The sequence below is a fragment of the Notothenia rossii genome (assembly GCF_949606895.1).
Source record: "Notothenia rossii genome assembly, chromosome: 11".
NCBI lineage: Eukaryota > Metazoa > Chordata > Actinopteri > Perciformes > Nototheniidae > Notothenia > Notothenia rossii.
In genome coordinates this window covers 30,629,101-30,649,708 of record NC_136910.1, presented here as the reverse complement: position 1 = coordinate 30,649,708, position 20,608 = coordinate 30,629,101, and the positions used below count along the sequence as shown (strand labels likewise).

Sequence of the window (20,608 nt, the reverse complement as noted above, 5' to 3'; positions counted from 1 at the left end):
GAACCTGCATGAGGACCACAGATGGAAATGAGCTATTAGCTATAATCTGGCATATTGCATCTCTTCTCTTTGCTAAGATTAATGTTTTTGTATGCATGGTCCTTCTATAAATAAATACAAATACACCGTATTTGTGTATACTATGATATGTCAATAAACCTTAGAAAACCTTGAAAGGGATGTGCAAAATAGTCATTATATACAGTCTTTAATTAACTATTAGTAGAGAATAACGAGTAATGAATATACTTTATAGGGATTATATTACTATCTAATAATAAAAATAATAAAAATGCAATAACGCGCTTTAACCACTAGGTGCCAATTTCTATCAGCTGTCCACCGTTATGGTGTAAATACAGTCAATCTACCAATTGGATCAAATATAAAAGTCAGCTGAATTATTGTTGACACTGCAAGGAGGCGTATTGTGTGAAAAGAAATGTAAGATGTTGTTTAACTGCTGATATATTTAGGATCCACGTCACGTTTTCAGTTTGGCAGCATTTCCTCCTGTTTGTCTCTACAAAGCCCTCATCTTTCTCATCAGGGCTCTATAAATATACAACTACGGCAGATATTTCATATTTAATGCAGCCAAACCGTGTATTACAATGCCGTTATGTGATGACTTTCAAAGAGAAAAGCAAGCACACTCGGAATAATGTATTATCTTATTTTTAAAATATGTTTTCGGATTTCACATTTTATAAACACCAAATCCCAGCGTGCTTTGCGGCTAAATTGAGCTGAGGATCTTGACTCTGCCTGTTTCCGGTTTCGTATTTCGTAAGGATGTATTTTGTTCGTTGTACAGTCCGTTAATTCCACAACCACATGGATTAACATCGATTTAATACATTAATGTGGTCTTTGTTTCTGCTAAAAGAGGTGTCGACCAGCTGGGGCAACAAGAAAATGTTCACAAAACCTATCAATGTCGTTTAATCAACAAGGATAATCTGGTGTTTTTGAGTTGATGAGTAGTGGAGATATTACTGTCAAATCAATTGACAGTGAGGAGAATACTTACTTCCTGGTGTACAATTCTCTGTTATCCAATGGGAATGGACGCTCACATTGCCTTTAAGGGCAGCCGTCACAAATTAATGCCGTGCTTCCATGAGCGTCAAATCCCGCCGCAGATGGGAATATATTGCAATCAGTTGAAAGCTATTTGCGTCCCTTTATCCAGCTGAAGGAGCCCAGGAGCGTCCCAACTGCACGCCTCGGGACCCGGACCAAGTGTCGCTCCTGGACGTTTATGGAGTGAGAGTGTCTTGCCAAAGACCCTGCATGGCATGGAAATCTCCTCCTCCTGGTAAAATTCTACACCCAGCATATTCTCCCTGTGTTGGCCAGTAGAGAGGAGGACATTTAAATAAACACCCTCGGACTCTGCGTTGTGTTTCATATGTGTGATGGGGTGTTATGCTTCGCGTCGGGCCGAACCACGCCCCTTAGCTGTGATATAATGAGCATATACCACGGCCTGTCGTGAGCTATTGCTTAAGTATACATATCTGTAAATTGTATAATTTTATTTTTCGTATTTGGGATTTCTCTTTTGTCCACTCAAATACACTTGGCCATTTCTCTTTTCCATGTGGAAAATGGCAGCTGCATATTCTGCTTTTCTCATCTGGCTCCCTTTCTGCTCGTCTACAATGAGAAAATTATATAATTAATTACTAATAATCATTTAAACCTGTTATTACCAATATTTCACAAATGCTTCATGTAAACTTAAGAGCACAGCTGTATGTTGAGTGTCAACTTTGCTTGGTTCATCTTACTGGGGGGCAGCTACATGGATGTCGGTGCAGCCCACAATAATTTTGCAGTTGAAGGCAGAATGAATTTATTATTGACTCAGAATGAAGCACAACTTCATGTCAATACATTGACTTTATTTGTAATTGTGTAAAAAAATATGAGCATTGATTAGCAAGCAGGACCTGCAGGAACAGAGAATGGTGATGGATGGAGCTGGGAAGAGAGAAGAATAAAGAAAACAGATCAACTTTATTATCGGATATTAAAAATTCAATTTCAAAACAAGTTGCCGCTCCTACAGTTTTCTAGTATGCAAAGATGATTTCACATGACCAATGCAAAATATCACACTCAATACATGTGTCTCTCTGGGGGGTGCATTGTGCTTTTGATGTATATAAATAATATAACATAACCAAATACTATTACGTACAGTGGAAATCAGGTTGCCAGAGCAGGTCAGTCCAGTGTGCATGTTCCTCAGGGTTTCAGCAGTTACAGGTGAGGTAAAGAAAATAAGAGAAAAAGGTCAGTAACAACACTTTAAAGTAACAACACTGAATAATTATCTCTTTTAATGATTTTCTCTCAGTAATCACTCAACTACAGATGTAGCACTTCATTTCAGACTCCAGCTTACAGCTTCCTGCCTACGACCTGCAATGACCAGAAAAGAGGAATGTTAAGCCCTCCCACTATTTTCCAAGAGGGCGTTGCCAGATTTTCAATTTCAGGTTTTAACCAGGAGATGGCGCTTCATTCACAAATACAGAAAGACAAGTTTCATGGACTTTCAGTTGTGTTTTGAAGAGCATTTGAACACATCAATATTTTAGATCAACTAAAGTATATCTAATCTTGTAATTCAATAATATATAGTCTTTATATATTAAATAATCATAATTATAATGTAAATGTTTACATTACACTTCTTTATTTGTTATGCTCATACTTTAACCTTTACAATTGTTTGCTTTAATATGCAGTATATTTTTTGTATATTTTTGTGTTTGCTTCCTCCTGCTCCCTTTCGGACACATACTGTATGATTTATTATTATTATTAATATGAAGATATTATTAAGATAAGATAAGATGTTACTTTATTGATTGAACATTTTAGTTTAGAATGTGCTGTCCCACGGTAATTCAGAAGGCTCACAGGTTACATTCCGACCATTATTTAAAACAATAGGTGCTTTCACACCGTCTACAGTTTGATTTGTATAGAGGGAGCTCTGTCAGTTTTCGAATTACCCATTTGCTTTCGGGGAGCCCTATTTTTCAGAGCACATCCTGCTACTAAATATGTCACACGCACGCTCTGTTGACTGGCGCAGCAGCGCGGATGCGATCAATTGCTATAAAAACACTCTTCTACTAATACAGACGGTGTCACTATGCCGGCGGATATGGTCGTTGTTGAAGCCTCTTCAGGCTCCGCATCGGCAGGCCTCTCCCTCGGTGTGGAGCTGTCAAGCTCGACCCTAACGCTGCTTACAGCCGGCCAAACTAAAAGTTGTTTTCCGTTCACGTTGTCATTTTTAGACTCCTTCGCTTCTTTGCTTGTGAATCCAAAAGCTGTGACGCTTGGCTGTTTTCGTTTTGCCATATTTTTTATTACAAAGCCGGAGTTAAAAAAATATCAATATGAACATTTCAAATACCGCGCCAGCATCACCGCCATAACCATAGCAACGTAAGTAAGAATGCAGCGCCGCCACGTACAGATGGCAACACCCAGACATATTCACAAATATAAAACAAATATTCAGAAACTGTAATGAACAATAACTATTATTTATTTCAAGAACTGTTATTTACAGAAACTCAACATTTCTAATCTGTGTGACACAAATATGCACGATTGTTTTGGGCTCCCCCTATTTATCTCAAAGTAAGCCTTCAGGGGAGCTCCCTCCCTCTTCGGGGGAGCCAAGCTCCTTCTAGCTCCCCCCCATTTCGAACAGTGTCTGTGGCTGAATGGCCAGCGATTAGGTGCGGCGCATTTATCATAGGTGATCAGAGCTAACTGCCTGCCGTCAGATTTCATTTAAAAAACAGATCTGATTTTAAGACTATTTCTGCGCTCATAAAGAATGATAAGAATAAGAATAATGCGTATTGAACTGGTTTCATTAATTAGTGAGTTTATTTCACACTAGAACCGCCAATCGGGTCTATTTGTGTGATGTGTGTTGTGTGTGTGCAAAGTAACTTTTTTTCAATAAAATATTAAAGTCTCCCAGTCCGTGACTTTTCCTGAAAGTGTGTTATGTAGCACCCTATGTTGTTAAGAATTGCATTCTAATAGCGGGATTTGACGGGTTTAGGTAGGCCTATACAAAAACCTCTGGCGGTTCTAGTGTTAAGGTAATTAGGTACAGTAGAAGCCCTTCTTTATCATTAACGAATTTAGCAGTTGAACATAAAAGTCAACTAACTGAGGGTCACTTGCAATGACAGTGTTGTGTCTAACTGTAAGCTTGTCACTCAGAGTAACCTACCGTTAATTTAGCTGCTGGAGAAGAAAGATCAAGGGGGGAGGGGGGGAGAGAGCTGTGGTTGATGGGCCATTAGTTGTGTAAATACTAGGGATGTAACGATATACCGAATATCGCGGTATCGCGGTAAATAAACTTCCCAATACCGTCGTGAGACTGACAAAATCTACCGCGATTTTAAAAAATATATATTTTTTAAAAAATATATATTTTTTTTAAACACTTTTTTTTTTTTAAACCTTTATTTAACCAGGTGGTCCCATTGAGATCATCGATCTCTTTTTCAAGAGAGACCTGTCCAACATGGCAGCAAGTAGGTTACAACATGAAAATAAAACAACAGATAACACAAAAGGACATTGTATTTACAGAGCTACATTTACACACCTAGAGACATTGACAAGTACCAACCATATATTTATATCTCGCCATGTCAATAAGCCTGGCGTTAGACTTTTTCGCTGTCCGTCATTTTGACAGACAGGATCGTAAAATATCCGTCATAATCCCTTATTACCCGTCGGGTCTGAACAGTTCACGATAGAGCATGCTCGTGAACTGTCAACGGGGGGGGCGGTGTTATGCCGTGTGTGCATGCACCTCGCGGGACGCGCACAGCGTGAAGCAAAACCTCCCAGACATGTATTGAATCCATAAAAGCATTTAAATTAATATTGGGAGTCATGTCGTTACTTTGTTGAGAATGTGGCCATGTAATAAGCGGGATAATTTGCAGCGACTTGTTCCTTATGGGGAAAATAAGACCTGTCATGTGTGTGTAGAGGTGTGTGTGGTTAAAACACTTTCATGAAGTGAAGGAATTTCCTTCTATAAAACAGCTGTGGGCAGCAGTGAGTGTCACGGACATGAATTCATAGATCAAGGCAGACTGGTGCACACACTCTCCTGTCCTGCCAGGCGACACGCCCGTTCTAAGCCGTGTCCCTCACTCCTCACATCCCAAGCATCCCCAAAAAGTGTATTATGTTGTTACATCTCAGATGTTATGTTTCAGTTGTGCTCTGTCTATGTTCAGTGATGCAAACTTGTCACCTTTCGGCGAAATTCGCCGTTTTGAATCCAAAATAAGTCATTTGTGTGATTCATGTAGATCTGCAATAAAAATATGTTTGGGGTATGGGGGGGTCTGGAGCCGGAGTAATCTGCGGCCATGAGCTGTTATGTGCCATCATGACACGCATGGTGTTCTTTTTTTATATATTATAATGAAGTACGAGCTGTGTGCTCGAGTATTCCTGCCTGTCGGGTCTGCTCATGGATGTATAATAAGGCTCTGCTGCTCCGAGATGATGGTCTAGCTTCAGCAGCTACATTACCTACGGGTGCGTTCGTTAATATTAACTGTGCGTCCGGAGTCACTGTGGCACAGACTGGACCGCTGGTGAACAGCTGTTAGAACGGGCCGTTCAGGTGTTCAGAGCAGAGCTCCCTGTCGGAGCGGCAGAGCGTGATGTGAACTGAAACGTTTTTCTGTGGCAATATTATTTAAGGAATCGTTGAGCTAGCTAGCATACATTGTCACTATCTGCTAACGTTAGCTTTAGCCTTCTATTTGTAATAGTTGTTTTCATAGGCTATAAACAGAGGTGGTATAAGTATATATATATTGTACTTGAGTAAAAGTAGAAGTACTCAGATCTTGTACTAGAATAAAAGTAGAAGTACTCAGATCTTGTACTTGAGTAAAAGTATAAGTACTCAGATCTTGTACTAGAGTAAAAGTATAAGTACTCAGATATTGTACTTGAGTAAAAGTAGAAGTACTCAGGTCTTGTACTTGAGTAAAAGTAGAAGTACTCAGGTCTTGTACTTGAGTAAAAGTAGAAGTACTCAGGTCTTGTACTTGACTAAAAGTAGAAGCACACAGATCTTGATCTTGAGTAAAAGTAGAAGCACACAGATCTTGTACTAGAGTAAAAGTAGAAGCACTCAGGTCTTGTACTTGAGTAAAAGTAGAAGTACTCGGGTCTTGAACTTGAGTAAAAGTAGAAGTACTCAGGTCTTGTACTTGAGCAGTGGCGGTTATACGGGGTGGCACGGGGTGGCAGCTGCCACCTCAGAAAAATGCCTTGCCACCCCAGTTGGGAGCTTTGTTTTGAAAGAAAAGTTGTGGCTCATCGGACATTTATGAGAGAAAATCTCTAATGTCCGAGTGCAAGTGAATGCAGCACAAGACGCGAGCCTTGTAACCCCTCCCCCCCCTGGCGCGAGCTTGGAAATATGATTGGCGGCGATTTCATTTGAACGGGAGGACAGCGCAAAACGAGAAGCATTTCGGATACAAGTAGACAGAAGGAATGAGGTATTTGAGGTCAGGGTATGGCTGGGGTAGGCTACAGCCATACCAATAAATGGCTTAGCCCCACCATGAACAATGATGTTAAAGTAAGCAAAATAAAGTCTGCCAACTCGCGCGGAGTAAATTGCACAGACAGCAGTTAGTAAGATTGATTTCAGTAGCCACTTGTCTGGAAATACCGAAGACCAGAAACGGTTTTGAAAACTTTTGTCACGTAGTGATCGTCTTCTCAATAGAACATCTTTGATAATGTCTTCTGGCCAATCAGAATCAATATAACGGCGTGGTGTTGTTACAGGAAGTCCCAACGGAGAATACTTTTGCTGTAGTACATCTCTATATACATCGGTACAACATTACGTGTTGATAGAAATCAACACTAATGAAATAAGACCCCACGGTTTGATGAGTGATAGGTGTGTGGGCTGTCTTTCATTTTGACGCACAGAACAATGGGGGCTATCCACCCTTATCCGCAATGTAAAGTAATTCCCACAGCCTCTTCCCTCTTCTCTCTGTGAGGAGCAGCAGGTTCAGCTTTCAGAACAAAGTAACAAAAAACTAAAATGGCATTCATTTCTTTTAAATATGTCGTGGAGTAATAGATTTATTTATTTTTCTTCTCAAGAGAGTACCAGAATGTGTATTTTATGTTAGTATTTCAAAAAATCTCCTGGAGGAGAATCCCCCAGACCCCCCCTGCAGGGGTTGGGTTTTCAGCATGTCAACTCTTTCACCTTTGGGGAAATTGCAGGATTGGCTCCAGGTCGCCCTTTTTATTTACTACATGACAAATGTGCCTTTTTATTTCATACAGTTCAATTTGGATTGAGACAGGGAAATAATCTAAACCTCACGCGTGCCGTTTCACTGTCAAGGGGAGTGGGTATGTAATTACATTGCAAATACTGACTTGAGCCCCACCACTGTATGGGTTAGCCCTACCATAGATTACCCAACACAAATACTCTGGCGCCGCAACTGTTTGCGGTCTACTATGACAGAGAAGAGCCTGTCAAGTTTGGCTGTACTCAGCATTGAATCAAAACGCACCATAGCTTTAAATCTTAATAACTTTGTGTGGCGTTTTGCTGATCAAGATGGTAATTGCCACATTCAGCTGTTATAGACATGCCAACTTGATGCTCTGCTCACGGATGAGTCGATGAGAATAATAAACTGTTTAAGAAGATGACCTTACATGTGTAAATATATTTTTCTTCTTTGTGGGGGTCTTCCCCCAAAAAACAGTCTCAAGTCCTGAGAAAGTCAAATAAGACGGTGTGTAAACTTCACTGCCCAGCCAAAAAAAAGTAACCACTTTGATTTAACTAGGCGAGTAGGTAAGGACTTTCCACTGGACCATAACTGTAGCGATGTATATGTTTTAGCTGAATACACGTTGTTGTAACCCTAATTGATGCAGTTAGTCATTTATTTAATGTTTGTTCTTTCTGATGTAAAGTCAAGGTTGTAACTGTTTGCAATGAAGTTGTGGGGCGCTGAACTGTTCCTTTGATTCTTTTGAATTATGATAGTAATTACTGGTCTTTCAAATTCGAAGGAGGGTGAGCAAGCATCTTGAGGAACATTCATCATTAACTCCTCCAAAAAATATAGTTTATTTAATAATAACACTGAATATGTGAATCATAACAGTGATTGACAGCTGATAGGAATAATATGATTGTTAATATTATCATATTCATACAGAAACACATCGATGAGACAGTTAATGAATGTACTTATTGCAGCAGTCTGCATATTTGGTATCCCTGCTGGTCTAAGAGTTAAACCAACTCATTCAGTTAAAATTAATTAAATTACGTGTGCCACCTTATATATTTATATTTAAGGCTTTAATGATGTGCCACAATAATGTCACCTAATGTTATTGATTTAAAATATCAATATTGTGGCTTTCCAAGTTAACATTGATTGATATGACTGCGATTAAATCAGCATATACTTCTGCCAGGGGATGCCACCCCTGAAATTCTCCTGCCACCCTCTTGCCACCCCATGAATATTTGTCTAGATCCGCCCCTGTACTTGAGTAAAAGTAGAAGTACTCAGATCTTGTACTTGAGTAAAAGTAATAGTACCAGAGTGTAGGAATACTCTGTTACAGTAAAAGTCCTGCATTCAAAATGTTCCTCAAGTAAAAGTAGAAAAGTATTATCATCGAAATATAGCTAAAGGAGCGACAGTAAAAGTATAGTCATTGTGCAGATTGGTCCATTTCAGAATACTATATATGATATGTTTTTTATTATTATAAAAGTTATAAACTGACTGCTACACAATTTAAAATAAATGCTTTTATATATTTATATTAGATGTGACTCTTTGGTGTTTCTGTTATTATTAACACTGCTGCGTTTCACTCAGGAGAGACGTGATGTATGGAATACATGTTTATTATCGGGTCACATTATATAAATGAACATAATGATGACAGTTTATAACAAGTGAATGAAATGGTGTTTGGCGATTAGGCCCAGGTTTTGTAGGATGTCATTCGGGAAGGGAAGAACCGTTTCCGATGAACCCCCCCGGGTCTAGACACTGGTGGTGGTGATAAGTGGTTAGGTCCGGTTGGAAGGGAGAAGGTTGAGCTTGGCCCTGAGTTGGAAGCAGGAGGCGAAGGGGTGGAGGAGGGTTGCGCGTTGACACCTGGAAGACAGCTGATGGAAAAGGGGAGAGCATATATAGAGGGATTAACAGGTGCGATGATTAGGCTTGTGAATGGAGGGAAGTGATAGGTTAGCTGAGGAGTGGGGAGTGGCGCTCCCTATCCTTTAGTGAAGGGAGCGAGTATTGCCATGACGCGCAATACGAAGTGATAGGTCTTCCTGCCTGAACTTGCGTTGAGCTTCATTTCACTCAGGAGAGACGTGATGTATGGAATACATGTTTATTATCGGGTCACATTATATAAATGAACATAATGATGACAGTTTATAACAAGTGAATGAAATGGTGTTTGGCGATTAGGCCCAGGTTTTGTAGGATGTCATTCGGGAAGGGAAGAACCGTTTCCGATGAACCCCCGAAAGAAGTGAAGGTATGAAGTACTGAACGTGATGAAATCTTACCTTGTGGGATGCAGTGGAAATCTATGGATGAAAAGAGAGGTTAATACATGTGGGGATTTAGGCATCCTCCCTGGACGTACAGGGCTTCCTGGACGTACAGGGCATCCTGGACATACAGGGCGTCCTGGACATACGGGGCTTCCCGGACGTACGGGGCATCCCGGACGTACGGGGCATCCCGGACATACGGGGCGTCCCGGACATACGGGGCTTCCCGGACATACGGGGCATCCCGGACGTACGGGGCATCCTGGACATACAGGGCGTCCTGGACATACAGGGCTTCCCGGACGTACGGGGCATCCCGGACGAACGGGGCATCCTGGACGTACAGGGCATCCCGGACGTACGGGGCAACCTGACTTCGCAGGGACACATTTTATACAGACCCGAAGGTTACAACCTGGACGTTCAGGGTTAGACATGCAAGGATAACATGAGCCGCGGGGCGAATATACGTGCTGACATGCTAAGAACCACCACCAGTTATATGCATACGTACCAATTTGAAGGTTGGAGAGACCTTTGGATAGCCAGTCCGGCACTGGCGTTCGGACGAATGTAGGATGAGAAGCGGTTGTTGTAGGGAAGAGGAACAATTACCTTAATTGCGGCAGGTTTGCTGCACCTATCCTGAACGAGCCCTGAAATGCTCTTAAGACACCACCACCAGTTATATGCATGTTTACCAGAGGTAAACTGGAGAGATCTTGGATAGCCGGCACGAGCCGATGCCCGGCGAAGAGGGAGATGTAGACAATGTAATGCGGCTGTTAGCTTGAGTACAATGATGCATGAATATCATACCCTGCTTAACATAAGCCATGTGAGCATGAACCAAATATATGAGTGCAATATGAGCAGCATGAAATAATATTTGCTTAGTTAAATGCTGAGACATGACCCATGATATAGGCAGGGCTCAGCGCTAACTTTTAAAAGTGGTTGCCAGGCTGGCAACCAGGCATCCGCTTTTGGTTGCCAACTGAAAATACGGTTGCCCTTTTTGATACCTTACATTTTAAATAATTAAGATGCTATACAGTTATACATCCACTTAATAATGAACATGTGACGCGAGAATGTTCGAATGCTTTACAATAAGTAATTAACGCACTTATTTGAACCTAAGTGGTAGGAAACTTGTCCACCCTCGATTGCTGGTATGCGAAATACCAGTAGTGCTGCTGTTGTCCTGTCTTCATAGATCCCTCACAAATGAATTGAGCAAGTCACCAGTTTCTTGATCATCCGTTGTCTCCCTTTCAAATGTGGGTTTTCTTGACCTTTGTGCTGACCCCCACCATAGACCCATTGCCCTTCAGCATGAAGTCTTGGATTGGCCAGACTAATACATTTCTAATGTTAAATAAATGAAAACCATTCATAGTTAAACATTTGATATTAATTATTGATGCTGTAAATTACCTTTAATATGTCTTACTATATTTAAAATGTGTTACCTTTTTATAGAGTGATTATAATTTAATGCAACCATTTTCTATGGTAAAGTTTCGTTTTGCACTTTTATTTTGTAGTAATAAGACTCTTATTATTTTTGAAGGAACTTTTACCGGAAGTGAATAGAAAACATTCCTCTTTGTTTTTCGTTCGGGTTTTACCTTACGCTCCATCAGTTGAATCACTTTGAACATTCATTGGAGAAGTTGAGGTGTTGGCTGAACTTTTATCACAGTCAAGCAACTTATTTTTGCTTCGCCATTTTGTTGTAAAACAAACACACGGCGCACCGCGCACGCGGGTGAACGTGCATCGCTTCTGGCTCTGTAATCACGCCAATGCACGTGCATTTTAAGTATCAGGTTCCGACTGGTCACAACATTAAATATCACTCTTAAAAACGAATATGAACATTTATCTATTTTGGGGTGCACGTTTGCTGTCCTTATTTCTTATGTTAAAAACTGGTTGCCACTGATGGCAACCAAAGTCCAAGAAGTGGTTGACGTTTCCAAATGGTTGCCAATGGCAACCGTTACTATCGAGCCCTGGTATGGGACTAGCTTAATTAGCAGTTTAATTACGCCACGGTGAGACGTAGATGCTGATGTGCTGGTTGGGTGATTAGACTGTCTTCTATCATCTTACATGAACATCTCTTTCTCCCTGAAAGAAACCCCCAAAATCCACGGATGGGCAGCATCCGTGGCTGTGTGAAGCTTGAAACTGCGGTACTTACTGAGCATTGTGACGGGTAGTAGTTACCCGAACTGCATAACTCCATGCTGTAACGCGTTACACCCGACACTGCCTGGAACTCACCTTAACCCTAAACTAAAGCAACGATATTCTCTCTTTTTTCCTCTCTCCTTTTTCTTCTTCTCTTTCTCTCTCTTCTTCTTCGTTCTTCTCTTGCTTTTCTCTTTCTTCTTCTTTTCTCCTTCTTTCCTTTCTCTCTTTTCTTTCTTCTCTTTTCTTACCTGTTTTAGCGGTGAGGCGCAGGGAAAGGAGGGGAGCCTGCTGTGCGCTGAACCTGCTAGTAGTGATGTTACGTACTGCACCGAGGCTTCGGAGCGTGTGTCGAGTAATCCCCAATCTTTTTGTGAAGCATGTATCGAGGCTTGTATCATTTTGGGCCAGTGACGTCATCGATGACAAGCGAACCTCGCTGCCTGTCGATACCACGTGACTGCTTCGGGAAGCGATTCATTTGAACCGTTGAGCCACAACGCTCATAATGCCCATGGATGTATAACAAAAACCATATTACCCCTCCTGTACCCGGGTCCGCTGGTGACACGATGGAATTAAAAGAGCTCAGACCCTCACTTATATAGAGGTCGGAAAATGTCATAAGTATAAATAGATACAAGCATAAATAAATGTAGGAATAAAACATGAATAAATAAATGAATAAATGCAGATAAGATATATCCAGTGTTTTTTGGGTAGATTCAGCGTGTGGGCTGTGGCTCGCTGGAAAGCAGCCGACCCACGACCGCAGGGTTTGCTTATAGAAGCTACAGCTAAATGAGATAATGCAGTTAATAAATGTATTCCTGATATGGTTTAGCCTTCTCAGGCTACAACGTGGTTAAGTTTATGAATAATATTAAGGAATACAAATCCCTCTTTGCAATATTTACCAGCCTCCTATAGGCTTTTCAATCACACTCGTTCAACTGGAATGAAAACAATATTGTTAACATGAAAATAGGATTTTATGTCCGTTGTTTAGAGTTATTCTAAGGCTTTACTCATTGGGAACTCGGTATGAGATAGAGCGCAACTGTTGAGATTTCCAATATGCCTGTTTTACACGCTTTGACCAACAGGGGTTTATGTTCAAATGAAGCCCATGATGAAGCCTCATGACATGAACCCTTTGCGAACCAATTGCTGGAAAGCTTCAAAGCTTCATAAGGCTTCATCTCGCCATCACTACTTGCTTGCCACCTAAGACGCACTTAGAGACCAGTACTGCTACTGAGCCGGGAGGAGAAGTAGCTTCGATGAGATGTAGCTTGAGCCCTGCCTGCCTGCAAGAGGGGTTGTGGTTGAAGCCGGAAGTGGGTGAAGCTTCGCAAGCGATGAGGGCCCGTTCCGCGTGAAGGCCGGAAGCGCCGCATTTGAGCGGCCCTGATGCCAGTGATGCCCTCTCGAGAGACTGAAGGCGTGTGTCAATTGTTTGCCTGAAGTAGCCCATTTCCATTAAGCCGGAGGAACTTCCGTGGAGCTCGGTATCCTTGTCTTTTTCTTCCGCATCCGGGTTTGCGGGGTGGCCGGCTAGAACCGCTAGCCAACTGGGGAACGCCCCCTGTAGCTTAATCCGCAAGACTGCGGAGCTGATGAATTAATACCCGGAGCTGGGACGAAGCCCTGCTGCTGCTTGCGCGTTGACACCTGGAAGACAGCTGATGGAAAAGGGGAGAGCATATATAGAGGGATTAACAGGTGCGATGATTAGGCTTGTGAATGGAGGGAAGTGATAGGTTAGCTGAGGAGTGGGGAGTGGCGCTCCCTATCCTTTAGTGAAGGGAGCGAGTATTGCCATGACGCGCAATACGAAGTGATAGGTCTACCTGCCTGAACTTGCGCTGAGCTTCATTAGTTGTTCTGCTAATATCCTCTGTTATTTCTAATTTTAAAGCCGATATTCTGTGGGGTGGGGGAGCCGGGGGCTCGGATCCTTGTCACCTTTTTCATACCTGATGAGTTTGCATCCCTGTATGTTAAAAAGCCTCAGTCACCTTAATTCATGTAATAAAAACATCTCAGATCAGTAACACTCAAAGCTAAATGTGCAATACCATGTTCAGCTATGTTACTATTTATAATGTTATTGTTGTTACATCAGAAGATGTACATATTGGAATTATATATTTTTTACAATTTGTGTTGGAAGGATTTATTAAATTACAATGAATATTTTCATTGTTGAAGGCTTTTAGAGAAGGGTGAACTATAAGCCTGAATTATATAACATTTTATACCTAAAAACATAAAAGCCACAATAAATAAATCACAAGTATTCTAGTTATTTTCACCTCCCGTATTGCTTTCAACCCACCAGCTTTTATGGTGTTGTTACGTCACTAACTGTAAGCTTGTCACATACAGTCTATGGTCACTCAGAGTAACCTAGTTAATTTAGCTGCTGGAGAAGAAAGATCAGGGGGGGAGGGGGGGGAGAGAGCTGTGGTTGATGGGCACACAGCTGAGAGCTGCCGTTTCATTCAGACTGTTTAAAAAACGGTAACAACAAACTATTTTTCTTATCGGATGCATGTCAATTTAAATCAATACAACTATTTTTTAAATCAATAAAAACATTTTCTAAATCCATAAAAGCATTTCAATTAATATCGGGAGTCATATCGTTACTTTGTTGAGAAAGTGGCCGTGTAATAAGCGGGATAATTTGCAGCGACATGTTCCTTATGGGGAAAATAACACCCTTCATCCAGATGAGGATCCCTCCGCTACACTTTGGGATCCTGATCTGCCGACGAGGCTCCTTTAAAATATAAATAGTTTTAGTGAATTGCTGAGTTTAGGCACGTTAATAACGTTTTAATGAAGTTGAATACAGCATATTCATATGTGTCGGTGATTTCATGTCAATTCGGCGAACATAAACATAAATGATCGTGGTGAAGATGATGATTAAATTAGGATTAAAAATCGAGAGCCGGGCTGCATTTCCTCCTGTTCGTTTTTTTCGACTAAACAACATTATTTTGTTAAATAACAACATGGTGATGATGATGTACATTTACATGTACATATTTAGCACAGAGTATGATATCCGTGACATATGGATCTTAACAAAGTTCCGCTGTACATCCAGCGTACTGTATCTGACTTTATTTCACATGAGCTCCAGTGTGAAACCCCACTGCACACCCTGGTGGATCAATGATCCATTGCAGCTGGCTTCATTATAATTTCATTTATCTATCACGGGGCGAGGGCAGATCACGTACCAATCACGGCCCTCGCGTTTCAAACTGTCTGAAATTAATCGCTACATCTGTAGGTGTGTTGGTACGGATCTGGAAGAGTGGTGTCAGCTGAGAAATGTGTGTGTGTGTGTGTCTGGATGTACAGTGTGTGTGTACAGAGACAGCAATTTGCAGTTTTCACCTCATCTCTCTTTCTCTGTCTCTTTTTCTCTCACTCCCTCATTGCCAAACTCATACACACACTTACATATTAAACCTCCTTATACCTTGTACGTGTGTAAGAATGAGACAGGAGTAAGTGTGCTCTAATGGCATTTCTTTTTCATTTGTGCTGTTTCATGTGTCTTTGAGGTAAACATATGTATGATCTTGACCCAGCTTGACCTCGATGTTTTGAATTAGGTCAAGATCATACATATCTTTACCTCAAAGACACATGAAACAGCACAAATGAAAAACAAAATGCCATGAGAGCACACTTACTCCTGTCTCATTCTCACACACAATCACTCACACACATACAAGGTATAAGGAGGTTTAATATCAGGGATGCAAACTCATCAGGTATGAAAAAGGTGACAAGGATCCGAGCCCCCGACCCAACTGAATATCGGCTTTAAAATGAGGAATAACAGAGGATTTCAGCAGTCAGAACAACTAAAGCAGCAGTGGTAATAATCACGCAAACGCCATAGAGTCACATCTAATAGAAATATATAAAAGCATTTATTTTAAATTGTGTAGCAGTCAGTTTATAATTTTGGCAGCACTATTGAACATTTTGAAAATGTATTTTCATGCCTCTGTGCAAGGCTTAGTCTTTCTATCTGTATAGCCACATGGTGTAAAGTAACTAAGTTCATAAACTCAAGTACTATACTTGGGTACAATTTAGAGATACTTGAACTTTACTTAAGTATTTCAATGTGTTGCTACTTCTACTCCTCTAAAATTCAGAGGTACATGGTGTACTTTTCCTCCCCTACATGTATTTAATACCTTTAGTTACTTCACAGATGTGGATGAATGATGTGAAATATAACCAAGTGTTAAATCAGACTTTAGTTCCACCTGGAGTAAATCCACAAGCTACCCTGCAGTATACAAAGTCATTCAAACTATCTGCACCTTTACCAGCTTTGAGAACACTTTCATGATCAATCATTATAAAACACATCATATCTATTATTCTGAAATGGACCAATCTGCACAATGACTACTTTTACTCTCGCTACTTTCACTATATTTTCATGATAATACTTTTCTACTTTTACTTGAGGAATATTTTGAATGCAGGACTTTTACTGTAACAGAGTATTTCTACACTCTGGTACTTCTACTTTTACTCAAGTACAAGATCTGAAGTGAAAGACCCGAGTAATTCTACTTTTACTCAAGTACAATATCTGAGTACTTCTACTTTTACAGTTACTATTCACAAACGCACCCGTAGGTAAGCTGCTGAAGTTAGACGGTCATCGCGGAGCAGCAGAGTTGAGCCGACAGACAGGAAGACTCACGCTTCATTAAAAAAATAACACCATGCATCATGGCACACAACAGCTAGCGGCCGCAGATTACTCCGGGTCCCAGAAACCCCCCGCCCACCCCCATAAATATTTGTATTGCAGATCTACATGGATCACGAAAACTACCTATCCTGTATTAAAACATTTTTTTTGCTGAAAGGTCAAACATTTGCATCCCTGTAATATGTAAGAGTCTGTGTATGAGTTTGGGAATGAGGGAGTGAGAGAAAAAGAGACAGAGAGAGAAAGAGATATGAGGTGAAAACTGTGAATAGCTGTAAACCAAATCTACTGTATATTAATGACTCTGTACACACAGATTGTACATACATTCACACACACACACATTTCTCAGCTGATACCACTCTTCCACATCCGTACCAACACACCTACATCATATTAGTTGCATACATGTTTTTGAATGGCCTGCAGGGTCCCATTATACAACAGGCCCAGAAACCAAGAAATGGACTCCTCATTGCCTTACTCTTACTATCGTTTAAGTCAGCAAGATAAGAAACAGCAGATATTTCAGTTAGGTTACACATCTGCACAGTACTTTTCTAAAGTAGTAAACATGCAGCAAGTATGAAGCTGTATTGCATTGAAAGACAGAAGCACAAAGTATAGCCAATCTTACTAAGTTTGCAATTGAGCTCCAATTCATCTACATGATTACAAGAGGATGGGTCGCGGAGAGCAATTTCTGTCAGATGATCTGTTATACTTACACCCATGTCATGTTAAACACGACCAAAACTGAAGTTATTGTACTTGGCCCGAAGAATCTACGAAACAAATTATCTAAAGATATACTAACAATAGAGCTCCTGCGGTCACGTGACTTTTGGTTATCAGCCACCATTTTGGCAGTAAACATGACGACCGGCGCCAGCGTTTTCCTACCGTGCGAGTATACATCTCATTTTAATTCAAGTGAAATTCGGCTTTATAGTACAAAATTAGAAAGATTAAATATAAGCGACCCTTATAATGCACCCGGTGTGCTTTTCAAGAGCATAACCTCCTGCTCTGAAGACGATGTACCCGACTTGCGCTACGCGGACATCCACAGCTATCTTGTAAGCTTTCCATCAGTGTACTCAGGAGACTCCCTCAGAGCTTACAAAAGCTTGGAGGCTTACAAATGGTGTCAGTCCGGCTTCGTAAACAACATTCAACTGTGGAGTCTTACATCCAAAAACTTCGGCATCATCACTGCAAGGGTAAGTATTAAATTATTCCAGTTTGATAGGCAGTGTCACGTTAGCATTGTTTGTTTATTAGCTTGTCTAGCTACGGCAGTGTCACGTTAGCATGTTTGTTTATTAGCTTGGATAGCTACTGCAGTGCGTCTGAAACTAGTTTGTATTTTTGAACGTACTCAACCAAAGTGGCTGGCGTTTTTAACCTTTATTTATCTAATATATATCTAATAACTGGGTGCTAGATTCTACTTCGGTAAAAATTAAACTGACCAGAAACTTTTTGTAGCATTGTACTGTATTCCTTCACCCACCTGATATGAAGTGATCACTGCATAAGCGAAAGCAAACGGCCGGGGGGTCCCATCTTTCAGTCTTGTTCAGACGGCTCCTGGCTCTTTTAATCGCTGCGATCCACTTTTCCCTCCTCTCCGCGTCTTTTGGAATGCGATAATAAGATACACCTTTCTTCTTCCCACGCCTATTTGTGCAACCTGGTGCACAGCAGTTATCCACCATCCTCGACAGTCTGCCAGTGCCTGCCAATGAATTTACTGACGCGATTACTGCCAAAATGGCTGCCCCCTTCGTTTCTCGTCACGTGACCAGCATATGTGACATCATCCGCAGGAGCTCTATGGATGGCATTAATTTGGCCTCCAGCGAGACTGTAAGGAATCTTGGTGTTATATTTGAAGGATTTATCCTTTAACACCCACATACTACGCAACATTGCAAAAATCATGCATATCTTGCCTCAAAACGATGCAGAGAAACTAGTCCATGCATTTGTTACTTCAAGGCTGGATTATTGTAACTCCTTATTATCAGGGTGTACCAAGAAGTCAGTCAAGTCGCTTCAGCTTATTCAAAATGCTGCAGCTCGTGTACTAACCAGAGTTAGGAAAAGGGACCACATTACTCCTGTTCTGGCTGCCTTACACTGGCTCCCTATAGAACACAGGATAGAATTTAAAATTCTTCTTCTCGCCTACAAAGCCCTTAATGGGCAGGCGCCATCTTACCTTAAAGAACTCATTATACCCTACTGTCCTACTAGGGCATTGCGTTCCAAGAATGCAGGGTTGTTGGTTGTTCCTAGAGTCTCTAAAAGTACAATGGGAACCAGAGCCTTTTCTTATCAAGCTCCACTTTTGTGGAATCAGCTTCCAGTTTGTGTTCGGGCGGCAGACAGCCTATCCGTTTTTAAGAGTGCGCTTAAGACCTTCCTTTTTGATAAAGCTTATAGTTAGGGCTGATTAGATTCAGCCCCTAGTTTTGCTGATATAGGCTTAGTTTGTCGGGGGACATCTTACTTCTTCCTTCTCTCTGTCTATACCTGTGTACTCTCATGTTCCGATTAACCCAGCTTCCCCAAATGTCTTTCTTTTTGGTGTCTATATACGTCGGGATCCGGAGTCATGGATGATCCTGCGGTCCTGTGTCATGGATCGCGAGTCCTGGATCGCGAGTCCTGGCTGTGGTCCTGGATCATAAGTCCTGGATGGATATCCTCGTGGATTCATCTTCCTATTATACACACATGCATTTCCAAACATTTGGACTACCTATGTTGCAAATGTATTATCTTTTCAATTTAAACACGGCATCTATTGCACGTCTGTCCATCCTGGAAGAGGGATCCCTCCTCTGTTGCTCTCCCTGAGGTTTCTCCCATTTTTCCCTTTAAACTGTGGGTTTTCTCTGGAAGTTTTTCCTTGTACGATGTGAGGGTCTAAGGACAGAGGGTGTCGTATTGTCATACTGATATTCTGTACAAACTGTGAAGTCCACTGAGACAAATGTAACATTTGTGATATTGGGCTATATAAATAAACATTGATTGATTGATGTCTGCCAATTGCTGAACCAGTTGTGCACGCTTTACCAAATGCATGGCATGTTCTCTTTTAGCATGTTGTTCCTTCTCTGCAATTTGGTATTGATTGAAGCATTCCTGAGGGTTTTGTTGCAATTTGGTTGTTCGAGACTGTAATGAGAGCAATTCAATTAATAACTCATTAAAGCAAAGAACTTTTCAAAGCAACCTTAAATAACATTTCACAGCCACAAAATTAGCAATATTGTAATAGAAATTACATTATGTGCGACTGGAATGCTGCTTTATTTCTTCATGTCATTATATGTGTTGAATCCAGGGGGCTTCTAAAAGAAAAGAAAAAAACAAGAAATATAATAATAATAATAATAATGGATTACATTTTTTATTTAGAGCACTTTTACAGGTGCTCAAAGCGCTTTACGATTACATATTAGACATGTAAATGTCATTACTGTGGATATATCTATCATAGAAACATACATAACCTCTGTGTGTATATACACAGTCCAAGATATGTACATTCTATCGATACAGCTCATATCTCATGGCAGAAACTATGCTACGTGTGGGGGAAACTACTGTTGCAAGTGCAGGTGAGTCACCGACTCAAAAGGAGACACGAGGAGAGCTGGAGCTTTGATGGCAAACACTGATGGTTTATTACGAGCTTCGGCCGGAGAATTCACAAGACATGTCACAGGGCCACGGTTTGACCACACGGTTGAGATGCCACCGTCAAATTTGAGGATTCCTCTCTCCTGCAAAACCCTTTAACAGGTTTGCTTGAGAGTAATCAATATTCCTTACTAGGTAGACTAAACAGCTGGGAACAACAACAAAATACTAGGGCAGCCCCTCCTTATGGGAGGTAACTCAGAGGGCGAAAGGTAAACATATATGGGAATTAT

General features: G+C 41.0%; 1 long non-coding RNA gene across 1 annotated transcript; it reads right to left on the bottom strand.

Moving 5' to 3' along the window:
• Positions 1-1,871: 1,871 nt before the first annotated feature.
• Positions 1,872-19,485, bottom strand: LOC307025165. Its single transcript, XR_013804087.1, has 3 exons — positions 18,172-19,485; positions 2,210-2,433; positions 1,872-1,989 (listed from the first exon to the last, which is right to left on the bottom strand). It is a non-coding gene; the product is annotated as an uncharacterized lncRNA (long non-coding RNA).
• Between the last annotated feature and the right edge of the window lie 1,123 nt (positions 19,486-20,608).